Below are 19,140 nucleotides of genomic sequence, written 5' to 3'. Positions count from 1 at the left end.
AGGTAGAGTCAGTAAGTAACGTTAATAAGTTAGTAAGCAAGTAACATTATACTATTATAGGCTGATACCATTTTACGCTACCTCCTCACAGTTGAACCATAAATATCTGTACGCACAATGTTCTAATATCTGTGGTTGTGATAAACAAGACTACAGGAGCATGGGCCAAAAAAAAAAAAGTTTCATGCCCCTCCCCCGCCATGTCACTTTCTGGGATCAGTCCATATTTTTCTTCAATTTTCAGTTTTAATATACTAAAATAGTAAAATGTTAATGCTAATAAACTAGTTTATTAATTAGCATGAATCCTGCAAGTGCTGTTTTTGTGGAACTCTAAAACTCCTCATAATAAGTACAAAAGGGTCTCATCATTTTCCTATAGCAGATGCTGAAAACTGCTCGCAATGTCAATTTTACGTGAAAAATGCTGTATTTTGCACAATTTAGCACACACGTACTCACACCCACACACACAACACCCTTCCTGCTCCCTTTCCAAAAAGGTATGGACATGAAACGAATGTCAATTTTATGTGGCCATATCACAGAGCTGTAAAAGACAGATTAAGGGGTACTACACCCATTGATTTTTTTTTTTTTTTTTTTGCATTTTGTGAAGAAATTACAAAAAAAAAAAAAAATTAACAAAGTGGTATGCAAAATGACGGGGCTAATCTTCTTGTTTTATTGGTGGCATCGGTATCAATGTAGCTTACATGCTTTTAAAGGTAGAAGCCAAAAGTTAGCCCTTTTTGAACGGGCGCGCGCCCCCCGGGTACCAAAAAAAAAAAAAAAAAAAAAAAAAGAGAGAGAGAGGGAAGGAGGGAGGGAGAGAGAAAGAGGAGAGATCGAACTAGGGGAACGGGACATTATTTTGCAGGCTTCAAAATAGAAGTCAATGGCCTTATGCGACTATAGATAGCCTTATACTAGCCTATATTATTTTTGTGATAGGGGGCCTTACTTTCCGAGCACGCTGGCAATTTAAGAGCACACTTGTATGCCTATGCCTATGGCATAAATTGTTTGGGCCAGGGGGCGGGCAAGTATAATATTTTGAGCATTTTTGAGCAGTTACTAGTTGTAACTAATGATACCGTTCAGGCGCGGATTCAGGGGGGCCGGCGGGCCCAGCCCCGGCCCCTCCCAAAGAAGAGGAAAGGAGAAAAATTGCACGTATAAGTTGGGCCGTCTTCTCGCAAAATTTAGGCTTTTTCAAACTAAACTTTTACACAATGATAGTGACAAAATGGTCCACCAAATGGCTTCAATTGGGTATTTTTTTCCAAAAGTTTTTTTCTCAAACTTTTTTACCACGGAATATTTTTACGCAATAGGGCTAAAAAAAGTCCACCGAATGGCTTTAATTAGGTCTTCATTTTGCAAAATTTTCTCACTTCTGAGGGGGCACATCCCCCTCACACACCCCCTGCATGCGCAACTTCATGGGTACATAATTATAAAGCAATAATTCATACAATAAAAGTCCAAACTTGTCCACAAATGACTTCAATTGGGCCGTCTTTTCGCAAATTTTAGGCTTTTGCAAACTCAAATTATGACAAAATGGTCCACCAAATGGCTTCAATTAGGTCTTCATTTTGTAAAAGTTTCTCACTTCTGAGGGGGGCACATCCCCCCTCACACACCCCCCTGCCTCGCGCAAGCGCTCCGGGATGGCCGCTTCGCGGCCATATGATATTTTACAAAGATCTATTTTGCGCCCCCCGGTCTACGAATTCCTGGATACGCGCCTGCAAAAGGTGGTACATCACTGATGTTTTAAATTCACTTCATTTTGGACAGCTTACTATCAACGGATTTCGTTAAAGTTTTGGAATGGGAATAGGGCATAAGTGGTTCCTGATTTCTTTTATGACTTCATGAACTTGGTGCTCCACACCTATCAAAAAACGAACTGGTTAAAATGCTTCTATTTACAATGTTGAGCTATATTTTGTATTTTTAACTTGCGACATTATTTCACTGAAACTTAATTAAGCCATAGGTAACAGGTTACCACAACCACACTACAGCAATGTTGAAAAACTTGTATTTCTTGTCACCTATACCACCATATTTAGGTCGTTTTCCGTAAGCTTCAGTTTTGTGATTTTGGTAACTATTTTATATTTATTTGTCCAATCCATCTCAACTAGGCAATCTAAATTGTACTCACCATTTACATCCCAAGGTATTTTAGTATATCCACCTTGCACTTTTCAATATCCAGTAAAAGACAGAATATCAAATTTTACGCCTCATTAGGATATCACAGACTCTCACATGTATTCAAAATGGATGCTTAAATTTGACCTGAACCAGGTGACCTATAACCTGACCTATGATGACCTCTTTTAAATCTCTTTTCCAAACAACACATTATAGAAGGTACATATAGTAACTAAATTGACTATGCATCCATTGGGTTAGAGTTTATTTAATTTATTCAGTGTTATTTTGCATGCACCGCGCGCTGAATAAATTTTCTATAGAGAGTATAACAAAGGATTTAATGTATTCTACTCATGTACTCTACTTGAACATGTTGAATAGAATAAATTATGGTTTGTTATGAAACACACATCTGAGTTACTAGGATAAAGTTCAGGACATGCAGTGATGAACATATTTATGTACATCATAAATTTGCAAGGAAAAAAGAAGAGGGGTACTGATGAAAATCAGGGTATTATACCCCCTTAAACAACAATGATCAACATGATGAAAGAAATAATTGAACATGTTAAAGAATTTATTGAATTTTTACACCAAGATATAAAGTATTGATTGCTAAAAACTTTTGGTTGGCCGTAAGTTAATCTATTAAAGGGCATTTCGTGATCCACAGCCTCATCCCCCACTTTTCTCAAAAAAGTTGAGATTTTTATATCACTGGAAACCTCTGGCTACATAATGTTTATGTACAAAATATTTCTTGCAGATTAATTCGTTTTGCAAAGATATCGTGAAATTTGAATTTCGTTCTGGTGCACCAGAACGAAATTACAACGCTTTGTCTATGGAGCAGTGTAATACACATAATCATGCATAACTCGCAAACGCAAAATCGGAATCAACTGAAATTATGGGAATAGGCTTTTTCGTGGATATGTTCTGAAAATGTCATAAAAAGAGGATGCTAGGATCACGAAACACTCCTTTAAATTAACCACTGCAGAGACCTGAATGAAACACCGACCACCACCCCCGCCCACCGGAACACACCCACGGGCGAGTTACCCACCCATCCTACGCCACTGGTTAAACACGACTAAGTTAACGGAATTACTTAGTTCTTCTGAGGAGGAGTGTACATCTAAGAAATAAATGTGAAATAGAACCTTTTTTGTCCTCTCAGAAGAACCTTCTCTCTTGAACCTCTCAAAAAGGTTCTTTAATTTGGAGAACCTAAAGGTTCTCCGAAGGACCGAAAACGGTACTGTATCACATTTTGGGGGCAATTTTCGAGTATAGTAGAAAAATTATAAATTTAATTATACCTAAATTAATTAAAAAAACAAAAAAAGCTCATCGCACAGATTAAAGAAGACTAAAGTAAAAAAAAAGTAAAAAAAAAAAAAAACAGCCCTAAAAACCGCACGCGCATTCCGGCGCATTCACTTTGGGAAGGGTTTTGAGACGAACTATTAAATTAAGGTGACCTTATATATTTTGACTAGGAGGTGCAAGGGAGACCCCAGGGAGAAATAGGCCCTAAAGGAGAATTCCTACATGCTAATATGTAACAAAAAGTGAATGTCACAAAATAATGAACCAATTTGACATTATCGTTGATAACTCCTATATAAATAACTATAATAGCAAACACGGTAAAAAGAGCATTATGCGTGTGGATGTTTCGGGGTGGGGGGTGTTTCTTGTTATTTCATGTATAATTGAAAACTTGGCATCTTTGTCACTACCATAATATAGGCCTACATCAGAAAAGATAATACAAAAGTGCTGGGGACAATGGGGGGAGGAGAATTTTAGCTCCTGAGTCGAACATAATGATTTTGAATTTGAATAGCAACTTTCATTTATCCCTTATTTTTTACCTATTCTTTATAACAAAGCTATTTTAGAGTTCATTCAGCGATTCTTCTTGCAGACTGTTTAAACTATTGCTGTTTAAACCACTAACACGTATGAACATTCACTTTATTATTTGTTCTTGTCCCGTTTTAGCGTGCCAATATCAGAAAATATTACCAAAATATTCATAACGTAAGTTCCCGGGACTGGAAAGCGTACACGCAAGCACTGATGCATAGTGTAAAATGTGCTGGGCTTTTACTAAAAAAAGCCAAGCCAAGCCTCTCATTCGTTTTAACATGCATTTTCTTCGTCTTCAGTAAAACGATTTTGCAGGCTTAAAAATAGCCTCACTGAGGCTCCCATGACGTGACATATTATATCATGTATTCATTTAGCTACCGTATTATATTCAGCAGATTGGTAATCGAAACTGGTAACTAGTGACATAAAGAAATTTGTAAATTCCTTGGTCTTGTTTAAGGAGAAGAAACATTTATTTGTTGTTATTTTCATTTTCCCTTTACTTTAAAGCCGGATGTTTATTCTCTATCAAAAACATATAAATTTGTAGGCGGGTTTTTCAAATGTCGGAATGAAATGCGCGCAAATTGAAGTGGAGTAAATTCCAAAATATCCAGGAAGTTGGACATATTGGAGTTTAAAAAAAAACTGGAGTTGGAGTCGAGTGAGGTAGGAAGGGCTTAAATTAATGTTAGAAAGTTAGTTTGAACAGAAAAAAAATTAAAGTAACGCACGCAGCAAACATAAAAATTAAACGGTAGGCCTATAGTAGCGAGTCACTTCATTTTTTCACAGAAGGTATAACTATTGAATGTGGCATTTATAAAAACGTTCAATGATGGGAAACTTGGTGGTCTGGTTCGTACATAAATATCGATTCTTTGCTCTATTGCACTTTTTTTTACTTACCCTGTATATTTAAACAGTTTTTAATTTTTTCTCTTTCATGTGACACCACTCAGGAGGTCATAGGCCTACCTTCTTGGTATTTGGAAATATGTCCATTTTAGACCAAAAGGTTGCTGAGTAAGGAAGTGAGAAAGACTACGACCATTTCATGGTTTAGCAAAAACTAAAGTAAAAAAAAGAAAAAGAAAAAAAGAAGGGATTTGAGACGCATTTTTAAATCAAGAAAGACTTATTAATTTTGATGAGGAGGTGCAATGGAGACCCCAGTAATTCCTTACATGCTTTCATGAAATAGGGCTATGTAACAAAAAGTGAATGGGGGGGGGTCAGGACCAATTGTAAGGGGGGGGGGTGTAAACATTGACAAAAACGGTCCAAATTCAAAATGGGCTAAAAGTACAAAAAAGGCCTAACAACCTTAAATACCGGGCGGCCACCATGGGGGGGGGGGGCTTGGCTACGCCACTGCTCCTGAGTCGAACATAATTTGCATCTTAATAACAACTTTCATTTATCACTCATTGTTTTACCTATTCTTAAAAACAAAGTCATTTTATGTTTAGGGTTCATTCAGCGACTTTACTTGCAGATTCATTTAGGCCTACTAAGCAAAATAACGTCAAAGAAACTTACAGCACAGTGGCCTATGTAGGAAAAATGAGGCATAGGCCTATTCATCATGCATAATTCAACTGAAATTTTGGGAATAAAAGTTTTTGTGGATATAGGCCTACTCAAACATTAAGAGGATAGGTCTACTAGAATCATAAAAATACTCCTGGTACACGCCGGGGTACACGCGTTATGAAATGAACGTGCCCAGATATATATCCCGTATACATGCTATGCAACCCGACAAGATTTTTCTGTACTTAACGTAGCGCGAATAGAGGGCGGTATGTTTCTGATGAAATGAACGTAAAATCGAGCCCACACTGTGTGAAACGACTCAAACAAGCGGTACCCTAAACGAGCCGTAAGCCTATGTCCCGTATACGCGTATGCTATGCTACAACACGACAGTTTCTCTGTACTTTTAAGGGATCTAGAATGAGCGTTTATGGCGTTTCGACAGTATTTTTTGTGGGACATGAGAGCACCTCAGACGTATCGAATTGCATTCTGAATACGTAGCATGTCTTTCTGATATCAAATAATTTTCATTTTTTGAAATTCACGATATAGGCCTAATACAAATTTTATGACAAATTTTATTATTAAAATTTGATAATTTGATATTTTTAACATTTTTGATATATAACAGTCCTAGAAATAAATTTTATAAATCTAATGATATATTCTTACAGTGTATGTAGCTGGGAGAAAAGCCGACGATCAATTGAAAATTTTGACCTTTTATATTGAAGATATGGATTTTTTTCCCAAAAAGACCTTTTTTTTTTGGTGTTTTGGGGAAAAAATCCATATCTTCAATACGAAAGGTCAAAATTTTCAATTGATCGTCGGCTTTTCATCCCACCTACATACACTTTAAGTATAAATCATCAGATTTATAAAGTTTAGGCCTACTTCAAGTACTGTTAAATATCAAAAATATAAATTTTAATGATTTGCCATAAAATGTGTATTACATTGCGAATTTCAAAAAATCTAAATTATTTGATATCAGAAGGCCATTCTTCGTATTCAGAATGCAATTCGATATGTCTGATGTGCTCTAATGTCCCACAATAAATACTGTCCAAACCTTGTTTGTCGGGTTTAAAAGTTTAGATTATGTTGCATTTAGGCCTATCCCAGCAAACACAAAACATTTTCGACTTATGATCCGCAAAAGGTTAGAAAAATGTTATTTAATTAAGTGTTGGCAAACTATTTGGCAACAAATGTTTGCAAAAATATTTTATAGGCCTATAACATAACATTTTGAAAACATTTTAAAAACATTGTTGTAGGCCTATTAGTGTATCATCGGAATTTCAAACGAAACGTTTCATGACCCCTGGTCCGACATTATAATGTTATTAAAACGTTTTTATCTAAAACAAACCCCAAAAAATAACTTGTTTAAAACGTTTTGAAACGTTTTTGCGTTTGCTGGGACAACATTGTAATTTTTGAGACGATGTTTTGTAGTATATTATCATCTGGCACAGGTCCTATCATACTTGCCATACAGCTGGCGAATGGAGAAAATGGGCATTTCAAGTACCCAATTTGAAAATAAGACCAAGGGTTAAAAATGGTGACTGTGTGCTATTTTCTAAATTGCATCAGGCATGGTTAAAACATAGGAGACTGATTTTTGTTTTTAAATTCGCGACATAATACAAATTTTATGGCAAATTATATATTTTTTATTTTTGAGATTTAAACTGTCCTCGAAGTAAACTTTATCAATCTATCGATATAGCCTATAGGCCTGTGTACTTAAAGTGTATGTAGCTGAGAGGAAAAGTTCCATTTCACGCCATATTTTAGCTTCGAATTGGCAATCATGGTAATAAGTAGGCCTATGTGCGCCTTTGTTTGTAAAAAGTTAGGCTATGAGCGAAAACACATGATTCACTGTAAAGGATCAAATAGCAACGTTTGCACATAATACTTCAATTATGAAATGTCAAGATTTTTAAAGTATTTTAAGTACATATAATTAAATTTGTAAAGTTTACTTCGAGGACTGTTAAATATCAAAAATTGAAAAAAATATCAATATTTATTTTTGAGACACCCTGTATGACTGATTAGAATAGATGTGCTTTAAGAATTAATTTACAAGGTCACTTAATGGATGCATCATGTTTATTAATTCTCTATAGTATTGTGTTTGTTGGGTGTTCTACGTTATGGATATGTTTATAATACCATGAATAGGCCTACTGTAAGCAATTTTAGACTGTGCCATAATTTTCATCTCGCGAAAAATGTTACACATTACCGGCCCAACTCAAAACGCATGGCCAAATACATAAATAATTAATTAAATAAAGAAATAAATAAATATATAAATAAATAAATAATAAATAACATAACATAACATAACATAACATAACATAACATAACATAACATAACATAACATAAGAACTCGCAATTATGAATGTCACCCCGGGTTGTGAAATATTGTTATTATATTCTTTACGTTAAGTTTCTCTTTCATGTGACACCACTCGGGGGGGGGGTCATACCTTCTCGACATTTGGAGCCGGGATCACTTCAATATGAAATGGATATAGGTGTAGGGCTGGTACTTTCGCAGTAAGGGACATTTGGTGAGAGCAAAATATAAAACTAGAGCGGTTACCGCACCATAGCTGAACCATGATGCTTCAACAGTATTGTGGAATATCACTGTAACCCGGGGGGCTCATACCATCTTGAGAGATATGAAAAGGATAAAAGGACCCAAAATAGGAATATCGACCCAGGTCTTATGAGGAGTGTGACCCCCTAGTGGGGAAATAATTTTAATGCATTCTATACTTCTTTATCTTTCATTTGACACCACTCGGGGCCATACCTTCTTGGCATTTCGAGATATGAAAAGGACCCAAAAGTAAGGGACATTTGGTGAGAGCAAAATATAAAACTAGAGCGGTTACTGCACCATAGCTGAACCATGATGCTTCAACAGTATTGTGGAATATCACTGTAACCCGGGGGCTCATACCTTCTTGAGAGATATGAAAAGGATAAAAGGACCCAAAATATGAATATTAATCCGGGGCTTATGAGTGAGTGTCACCCCCGGTGGGGAAAATAATTTTAATACATTCTTTACTTCTTTCTCTTTCATTTGACACCACCCAGGGGGTCATACCTTCTTGGCATTTCGAGATATGAAAAGGACCCAAAATATGTATAATTATTGACTCATGAAACTATTTTCATATTCGTTACTTTGTTTTCTTTCATTTGACACCACTCGGGGTACATACCTTCTTGGCATTTTGAGATATGAAAAGGACCCATATAAATATTGAGCCAGGGCTTATTATGAGTGCCACCCGGGTGGAAAAATATTTTTATTATATTCTTTACTTCTTCCTCTTTCATTTGACACCACTTCGGGGTACATACCATCGTGGCATATAAAGATATGTCCATTTCAGACCAAAAGGTTGGTAATTAAGTAAGTATTATAAGTAAGTAATAAGTAACGTACACTAATATAGGCTGATACCATTTCATGGTTCAGCAAAATATGGGGTCATTGCGTAAGAGCATGTGTTCTGGCATTCAGGTGCATATCAATTTGTAAGCGCTCTTTTATCACAGTTCATTGAATTTATAACCGCATGACAAAACAGGCGAAAATAGTAACTTTTTGCACAAGATTTGCAATTTAAAGAGAATTGGGCATTGCTTATTCTAGTGACGCTAGTGTATGGACAATATAAGTGTGCTTTTTCATTTAGTGACATAAAATTTGACAAATATTTTAAGGAACACTTGAGGCTTTGACTTTTAAACCTACATTTTGGTCAAAAAATGTGCTTGGACAGGTAGTTTTCAACAGATTTACCGCATTCGCCTTGCTATAACATTGAATTGCGTTATCTGTTTTTAGGGGAAGTGTTAGCTTTCGTTTGATATAAAAACCAATCAAAGAGGCCCATTTTTCAGCTAGAAGCTCCACAGCTCTCTTATTGCTATGCACTCAACCGCGTAGTGTAATCAAAGACTGGTGGAGACATTCACTGCTTGTTCTCTGCTTGGAAGCTCTTGGACGAAAATGTGTGCTCAGGTGTATCGAGGTGGAAACTGAACGCATGATGGTTTATAAGAGAAACGTTTTTGTATAGAAACCTTTCCATATGAGAGCAAAATGTACAAACTATGGGGTCATTGGGTGAGAGACGAACCATTTGGATCAAAATTAGGGGCATTTGGTGAGAATAGGACCTTTTTAAAATGGGGTCTGGGTGAGAGCAAAAAAAAAGCCTCGAAAATTGAATTTAGATGACTCGTTGGTGTTCATATGTAAGTATACTAGTATAGGGTCTTTGGGTGACAAATCGAAAGGAAAAATATGGGGTCTTTGGGTGACAGAGCATATGCACATCAAAAAATATGGTTTCTTTCCGGGGTTTCTTTGGGTGACAGTGGTGCTGAAAAAGGGGCTCTTAACAGGCCTATATATACGCGTCACCTCCAAAGTGGGAGTGCCTCCCCCCCCCACCCCGGATTTGGAGATATGTCCATTTCAGACCGTTGTTGACTACGTCAGTAAGGAAGAAAGTAAATTAGAATAATAGGCTGAGACCATTTCATGGTTCAGGAAAAATACATGTATGTTTGACTCCACGGTTAGCTCTGCCACAAAAACCATTTGGGGGGGGTGAATCCAAAAACATTCGAAATGTCCCTTCCCCATCTGAAAAATTCCTGGCTTCGCTGCTGCTTGGTGGCAAAGCCCATGATTGAGGGAAATGCTCACTCCTTCGTAGCCGTCTAGCGTCTCTGGATCATTGTGTCCATTCCTCCTGACACCTTGATTTTATTGGACCAATCATTTTCGAATTTGGATATTTTTCCTAAAAACTTGCCACCCCGGGCCCCCAACCCCCATCAGAACAAACCTTCACTGAAAACTACACAATTTCGGGCAAAAATAAATTGCCGAATTTTACACCCATGCCTCCACAGAAAAAGATCCTATCAATTTTAAATTTGCGTTTTCTTTCATGTTCGATCACACCTTTCCATGAAAAAAAAGCTCACCCATAAAATTGTCTAATAATTGATCAGTCCTTTACTGTAGGCCGTATGCAGACTTTTTACTAGACGTATAATATTTGATGTAACATATCTCTACGTTATTTAATCTATTGGCATTCTATTTCCAGTAATGTTTAACAAATGTTTGATGACGTAAAAGCGATAATATATTTCTACCAGATATTATACGTAACATATTATCGATTTTACGTCATCAAACATTCGTTAGAACTTAAACATTACTGGAAATAGAATGGGACTAGATTATATAACGTAGATACATCAAATATTATACGTCTAATACTCAGAGTCTGCATACTGCCTAAACACCAGTCACCATGAAAACAAACTCATAGATACATGCTCTTTTGTATTCTTATTCAATGTCATTTTATTTTTCTAACATGCAAAAACACACACAAAAGTAACTACTCCAAAATTGTAGTCAGTGTATAATTCAGACACAAAATACACAAGTTTGCCAAACCTAAAACAAGTGATACATTTTTATATTAAAAATGTTATTTTTAAAATCAGGGTCAATAGGAAACTAGAAAATATGCACTTTCCGCTGATACAAAGATCTCCATTTTGATGAGGAGAAGTGGAGATGCCGTTGATTATACCATCCTTATTTCATTCACAGGACTAGATGAACATTTTTGACCACTATACGCTGGCAAAGTTACGTAATTAATCGAATTAATTACCATAGCAATAGGTACGTGAAAACAATTTTGAACATATCGCGCTGCACTACAAGCAGGTTACACTCATCACTGAATACAATACTGGTCTTTTCAAAGATACTAATCTTACAGGTGCAAGTGATCAGCATGATGTGGTTCAATGCAGAGGTACCGTGTGAACGTATCAGTGCAGCGCGGTAATCCGATTATTACGTAACTTCGCCAGCGTATACAATTTTTTTACCCAACTTAACCAGGGGCCTAACCAGCTTGGTTGATTGGTTTCTATCCTGAAAATATTCTTTGTGGTCTTGACTATATACTATTCTGCCAAAGTATAGATTTTTTAGCAGTGTGCACAACTGTTGCAATTTTCCTGTTTGCACTACCAGCAGACCATTTTAAAACTTCATAACTTCATGTCCAGGGTCATGAGAACACATTTAAAAACTTTCTTAGTACTAATATTGCTGGCAAAAAAAAACCCCAAATAAACATTTGATTTTTGAAAACAAATTTAGAAAATGTTCGGAATTATTTTCAAAACTTCCAGTCAAAATCAATACATTTTGGCCAAAAAATGCAAAAAATTAATTGAGTAACTCGGCAAGAGTAAAAATAAAAATCTTTCGCAATGCAAAATCTAGGTCGGGCAACCTAAGACATGGTGACATCCGCAACTTTTGTCACATACGCAACACTAAAAAATTATGGCCAAAGTGGGCTAGCCATTTTTTTAAAATTTGATAGCGGGCCAAAGATGTACATTGTATTTCTAATTAAAGCTTTCGAAGATGTTAAATCTCAAAATAATAACAGAAATAGCATTTTTATTGGTTGCGGATGTGGCATACGTGGTGGGGTGGCCTCAAAATGAGCTCTTGTTTACATACATGTATGTTGTTATTTTAAGGTCATGTCTGCATTATATCAAACATCAGTATATTTGTAGACTTTATAATTAATATTGTCCAGCATCCACTGTTACATACACTACAGGTACATGAATAACCTACAACACATCTATCTCTGCTAGACCTAATAAGTTCCTTGTATAGACCCTATCAAATAAACTCACTCTGGAGCGGTACTATAACAATTGAAATAGCAGATATTGTTGGTGGACAGTTTTAAGTGACAGAGGGAAAGGTCTTCAGTTCGATTCTGCAACCATTCTTTAGAATTGGCCTATGGTACCTTATGGTTGACAGAATTTTATTTAAATGAGGACACAACGTAGTTATTTGAATTCTTCTACACGTTCCCTGTGAATTGAGCAATGCAATTGTTGCTAAAGCTCACTACCATTCGCAAGGTGCTGTGAACTGCATTTTTTTGCTGCTTCAACCAACAATACATCGTATACCCTTAAAGGGGCATTTCGTGATCCACAGCCTCATCCCCCACTTTTCTCAAAAAAGTTGAGATTTTTATATCACTGGAAACCTCTGGCTACATAATGTTTATGTACAAAATATTTCTTGCAGATTAATTCGTTTAGCAAAGATATCGTGAAATTTGAATTTCGTTCTGGTGCACCAGAACGAAATTACAACGCATTGTCTATGGAGCAGTGTAATACACATAATCATGCATAACTCATGAAGCATAAAATCGGAATCAACTGAAATTTTGGGAATATGTTTTTTCGTGGATATCTAATGAAAAATGACATAAATAGAGGATGCTAGGATCACGAAAGACTCCTTTAAAGGAAGCAACATAATTTGTGGAACTAATAATTAATACTAGCGAGCTGGTTCCACCAGTAACAAACTACATAATCATCTAGATTAATGTCATATAATCCCAGATTGCACTTATACATGTATATGAGATCAACATATTCTCTTCTAAAACTTAATTCTGTTATTACGTTTCTTTGTACTCAGTCTTGGGTTAAAAGTTTAACAGCAGGTGACTACTACTAGCTAGTCCTCTAAGCCTAATTGATAGGTATAGGCCTACTGTACATGTACATGTTTACATGCAGATCCTACCAGCCATTTTGTTGACAAGTTGTCTATTTCTGTCAAATTTTAATTCGCTTGCCTAGTTGAAGTGCCAACATGCTATATGGCACAGGTGTTTGCATTTACTTTACACATCGTCATCACTCATCACTACAGTATCATCATCTCGATCTATCTCTTGCTTTAGCTTGTTGATGCAGATGATTCCTTCCAAGTTCAAATTTCATCTGTAAAGAAATAAACCAAAATATAAATTAAAAATTTCATTTTTGAAAATCAGATTGTTCAAATTTAAATGTGATTTTTTTTATTTAGATCCGATTCTTTTTTATTTATATTGATTTGTTTAATTTTTTTTATTCCGAGAACTATACCCCATGATAGAGTCAAAAGAGACCAGTGAAAAGCTAGACATAATGCTAATCCTATCAGGTATTAATATTGAAACATGTTTTTACATTTTCAAAGAAAATATTTGGTAAAATCATGGGAAAAACCTGTAGCATTCTACATCTTGAAGGTGAATTTTGGCAATATATAAAAATGACATCATAGAGGTATTTTAATTGTATCCAGAAGTTGTAGAAGCATTAGGGATGAGGTAAAACCATCAATTTAAGAAAGAAATTAACTTACATTTATGATTTATCAAAGTAGTTGATTTACAGAGCTACAATTCAACTATTTATCAAAGTAGTTGATTTACAGAGCTACAATTCAACTGTAAAGTAGGTAGCTGCAAGTGTAACTTGAAACAAGAATTGTCTTTAAAAGGCATTAAAGACAAAGTTCACGGATCAGGTATACAGGCTGTATCAAAATGATTATGGATATGACTGGACATAACGGGATGCGTTATGTGTCATAGGTCATATAACAGGGCGCATTATGTGTCATAGGTCACATAACAGGGCACGTGATGTGTCATAGGTCATATAACAGGGCGGGTTGTGTCATGTCATAGGTCACATATGATAGGTCACATAACTGAGCGAACAGAATTAAAGACACAGAATAGGGACTTGACCACCATATTAATACAGGCATGAATGGAGCAAAAATTGGGGGTATTCGGTTTCCCTCGGAATGCACTCGAGGCATTCGTTGTCATGCAAGTGCGACATGGATGAAGGGTGCATTTGAGAGATGCACTTGATGCGACCTGCACACGAGTACTAAGATGCTTCAGGTCTGAGGTGAGACGCCACATTGTTTTCGTTCGTCTCCAAGCACCGTCGGCAAGGACCCGAATACCCCAATTTTCTCCCCTAGCTGACGGAGCGATTGTATGTGGCGGTATAGGGAGTCCCGGTTCTCCTTCTCTAATTCTGTGGCCATAGGTCATATAACGGGTGCGTTATGTGTCATAGGTCATATAACGGGCACGTTATATGTCATAGGTCACATAACGGGTATGCGTTATGTGTCATAGTTCACATAACAGGGCATGTTATGTGTCATAGGTCATATAACGGGCGCGTTATGTGTCATAGGTCATATATCGGGGTGCGTTATGTATCATAGGTCCATAACGGGGCATATGTTATGCATCATAGGTCACATAACTGGCGCGTTATGGTATGCATCATAGGTCACATAACGGGGCATGTTGTGTCATAGGTCATATAACGGGGCACGTTATGTGTCGTAGGTCACATAACCGTGTGCATTATGTGTCATAGGTCACATAACAGGGCATGTTATGTGTCATAGGTCACATAACGGCATGTTATGTGTCATAGGGGCATGTTATGTGTCATAGGTCATACATCAGGGCACATTATGTGACATAGGTCACATAACTGGGCGTGTTGTGTCATAGGTCATACAATGGGGTGTGTTATGTGTCATAGGTCATATAACGGGGCACTTTATGTGTCATATGTTATATAATGGGCATGTTATGTGTCATATGTCATATAACAGGGTGCGTAATGTGTCATAGGTCATATAATGGGGCGTGTTATGTGTCAGGTCATATAACAGGGGCGCGTTTTGTGTCATTGGTCATATAACGGGGCATGTTATGTGTCATAGGTCACATAACTGGGCGCATTATGTGTCATAGGTCACATAACGGGGCACGTTATGTGTCATAGGTCATATAATGGGGCGCGTTACGTGTCATATAATGGGGTGCATTGTGTCATAGGTCACATAACGGGCACGTTTATGTGTCATAGGTCACATAACGGGCACGTTATGTGTCATAGGTCACATAACGGGGCGTTATGTGACATACGCTACATAACGGGCACATTATGTGTCATATGTCATATAACGGGTGCGTTATGTGTCATAGGTCATATAACAAGGCATGTTATGTGTCACAGGTCACATAACCGGGTGCATTATGTGTCATAGGTCACATAACGGGTGCGTTATGTGTCATAGGTCACATATCGGGGCACGTTATGTGTCAGAGGTCATATAACAGGGCGCGTTATGTGTCATAGGTCATATAACGGAACAACTATCATACTATAGCCTAACCTAACCAGGGGAAGATGAGAGAGTTTAATGTCCAAATTTGTCATTATATAGTGCCCCAATTATTGACAGAAAATATAAGCAAATATTATGGGTAGATATGTATCAATTTCTATGAAGCATGAAGGTTATGGTTAAATCATGTTCAAGAATTATAAACTAATTTTTATTTGGCCCCACCTCACAGTGGCCCCGGCTTTTGGTAGTAAATTGGCTTAATGAAAAGTCCAGTGTACCCAGCCTCATACACTGTACAGTCACATTGCTAGATTAAATGGGCTAAATTGTTCTTGACATGTGAGGCAGGATTAGAAAAGACATTCAAACGAGGGTATGAGATATTAGGAAATATTTCCTAGCCTCTTAACCACAGGGTTGGTGGGCTACAATAGCTATTCAAAGACACATGGTATATAAGGGATAAATTGTGCATAGGAGATGAGAGTGGAAGTGAAATTAGAAGTTCACTCCATGAACAAAAACAAGGTATAATTCTGGACCATTGTTTGAGGTATCAGTAATCATTCTGGACCATTTTGAGGTATACATTTATGAAGTCTATTTGCATTAGGCTGTATGACCTAATCCTTTTATCATCCAATAAAGCAGTTACGCATTGTACATACCGGACTTTTGATGTTCAGTTGAGTTCATCACTAAAACAGTAAACATTCTGATTTGTAAGCCAGTTGCTGCATTACTAAACAGTTCACTTCAAGTTGACATCACTGATATCACCTAGTGTGGAAATTCAAGAAATAAGATTTTATAAAATGGAGCAACCTTTTACAAGAACAAGCATTTATCCTCCAGGTTTCTGAAAAAGGGCTTCTCCATGCTGCACTTGCATGTAAAAGAATCCTAGCTCCAAAGTTACATGGGAGGTGGGACTGATCAGTACCAAATTCAAAATGTATTTAAAGGGAGTCTCCGGCAATCACAACATTATTCCTTATATGTTAGAAAAATAATTATCAAGCACGAATCACATGGTTTTATTTAAAACAAACTCATAGTGACTATAAAAAGGAATAAAAACATCCGTTTCTCAACACGCGATATTCAAAATTCCCAGGCGCCGAGTGCAATGATGTCCCAGTAATACAATGAAGGCTGACGGCAATTGAACACAAAATAACCATTACGTCATTGCACTTAGACAATTTCGCGCGGGAATTTTGAATATCGCGTGTTGAGAGCCGACTGTTTTTATTCGTGTTTATGGTCAATATGAGTTTGGTTTAAATAAAACAATGTGATTTGTGCTTGATAATTATTTTTCTAACATATAAACAATGTTATGATTGCCGGAGTCTCCCTTTAATAGAGGTTATCTGTGTTCTATAAGCTGCATATCCTACATTGACTCCTATACCTTGTTTAGGACTTTCAAAAGAAGTACCTGCATGTGCAACCGTGACTATTTCAAAATAGCCCGCCAAAGTCATGCAGGTAACTCCGAGGTTGTGCATTGAATTAGTTTGAATGAGGAATACTACGGAACCAGCGCCTTTTGTTCAAGTCACGCATGAGTATTAAGTGGATAACTTCTATTATCTGGCTATTTATTTGCACGCTTAAAGTAAACTGCGCAGTGAGCACCCTTTGGATAAGTGCTGCAAATTTCTTCATGCACACATTGTGTACATCCCAGCTGCGCGATGCTTGGTGCAATAATAGATCAATGTAATACTGAACAGCAAGCTAAATACACACATTGTAAGCGCTGGAGTGAAATCACAATTTTCTTCATATTACCTCATTTGTTTAGCTCAAAATTAAAAGGGGCAATGTGATTATTGTGATAAGTGAAAACTAACATTTAGGAATCTATGAAAATCACACATTATGGCTTTAGTCCAGTGCTAGCACTCACTTTATCTGACCCATATAATGTTTCGTCCGACTCCAGTGCTGGTCGAGATTTGCTGTGAACATACCAGGTTGGATGATTTTGTGTCGGTAAAGAGAATCATTGAAGCACTTTTTCACCAGTTATCAATAGCTGTGTAGCCTAGCTGTGTTGTGCCATGCAAAACCAGACCAAGTGAGAAACAAATCCCTGAGAAGAAAAAAAAAAAAAACAAATTGCATATGTATAACAGAATAATCATTTTATAAGAGTTGGAAAGAATAACTTTTTGATACTAAGTAAATCCCTATAATCTAAGTATTCTTCTTCCTGGTCCTGGTAAATGTGTATGCGTGTGGTAGAGTTTGAAAACACTGAGGGTGTCCCTATGAACTATGTTACAATATTGCTTTACCTTTTAAATTGACAAATCTCAATCAGCGCCAAATCAAAAACGGGCCAACATTTTAGGTGTTATGATAAAAAGCATATAGTGAGAACCAATCAGAGCAAGCATTAGTAAATTACTAGCTGTGCATAAATATGGTATAATTGCACTGGCGCGCAGTGTTTTCGGACGTGTTTATTTTCTTTCGGGTGGATGCATTTATATTTGTTTGCATTTTCCAACATTTTTACTGACAATTTTGTTATAAGAATTGCAAAAATCACAGGTTTTTTTAGTCGTGTATGAAATAGGTTAATAAATACTTATCGCAGAAGTTACTCGAGAAATTGTAAAAATAATGCACTTGTACTGAGATGTTGATGCGTCTAATGCACTCCCCTTTGGGGCTCGTGCATTAGACGCATCAACATCTCCGCACGCTGCATTATTTTGTACAATTTCACTCCCAACAAGTGATAGTCCCTGGGATTAAGTCCCACTTTTGTCACTGATCTACATATACTATATAGATAATGGGGTTCAGAGCTGTTCAGACATCTATTTTAAGAGTTACAAGTATATATACAATCACGGTACATCATTTTGTCTCCTACAGTTTGTCCACTCTGAAGTACAAAGTGCCAACGCACGCGCGCGTATGCGTTAACAGCTGGTTGTGCTGCAGGTATGCGTGCCTTTAAAGTCGGCACAATGTGTGCGTCCGCGCCGGTACTTTGTACTTCAGAGTAGACTGACTATAAAAGGTGAAGGAAGTGTTTGATATTCGTGATAGAAGTAGTGATGTTACACATTACGTTTTGTAACTTGGAGAGATTTGATAATGTCCCACCTCCTTTTCAACCAAATCGATGGTAACACTTGTAGTGAGGGATCAACATTTAATCATAAATTGCCTCAGGCAAAACTCACATCCTGGGAACTAAATACCACACAAGGTCATTTTTATGTAAGGGACCGTTCATTAATTCTACCAGAGGGGGGGCCGGGAGCAGACAGAAAGTCACTCCCGAAAACTATATGCCCCCCCCTTCTCCGAAAAAAAAAACCCTATGGCCCCCCCTCCGAGCTACATGAAA

At 36.9% G+C, this 19,140-nt stretch overlaps 1 protein-coding gene and 1 long non-coding RNA gene across 2 annotated transcripts in view; both read right to left on the bottom strand.

The window, feature by feature from the left end:
• LOC140153553 (2-Hydroxyacid oxidase 1-like) overlaps positions 1-19,140 on the bottom strand; it is a 92,222-nt gene that overhangs the window by 62,285 nt on the left and 10,797 nt on the right. The window lies entirely within an intron of this gene.
• On the bottom strand, positions 13,233-17,766 carry LOC140153555 (uncharacterized). The gene is made up of 3 exons (XR_011859119.1): positions 17,680-17,766; positions 16,430-16,541; positions 13,233-13,540 (listed from the first exon to the last, which is right to left on the bottom strand). It is a non-coding gene; the product is annotated as an uncharacterized lncRNA (long non-coding RNA).

The sequence above is a fragment of the Amphiura filiformis genome, chromosome 5 (genome assembly GCF_039555335.1).
Source record: "Amphiura filiformis chromosome 5, Afil_fr2py, whole genome shotgun sequence".
In the NCBI taxonomy this organism is placed as follows: domain Eukaryota; kingdom Metazoa; phylum Echinodermata; class Ophiuroidea; order Amphilepidida; family Amphiuridae; genus Amphiura; species Amphiura filiformis.
This window is presented reverse-complemented; position numbering and strand designations above follow the sequence as displayed.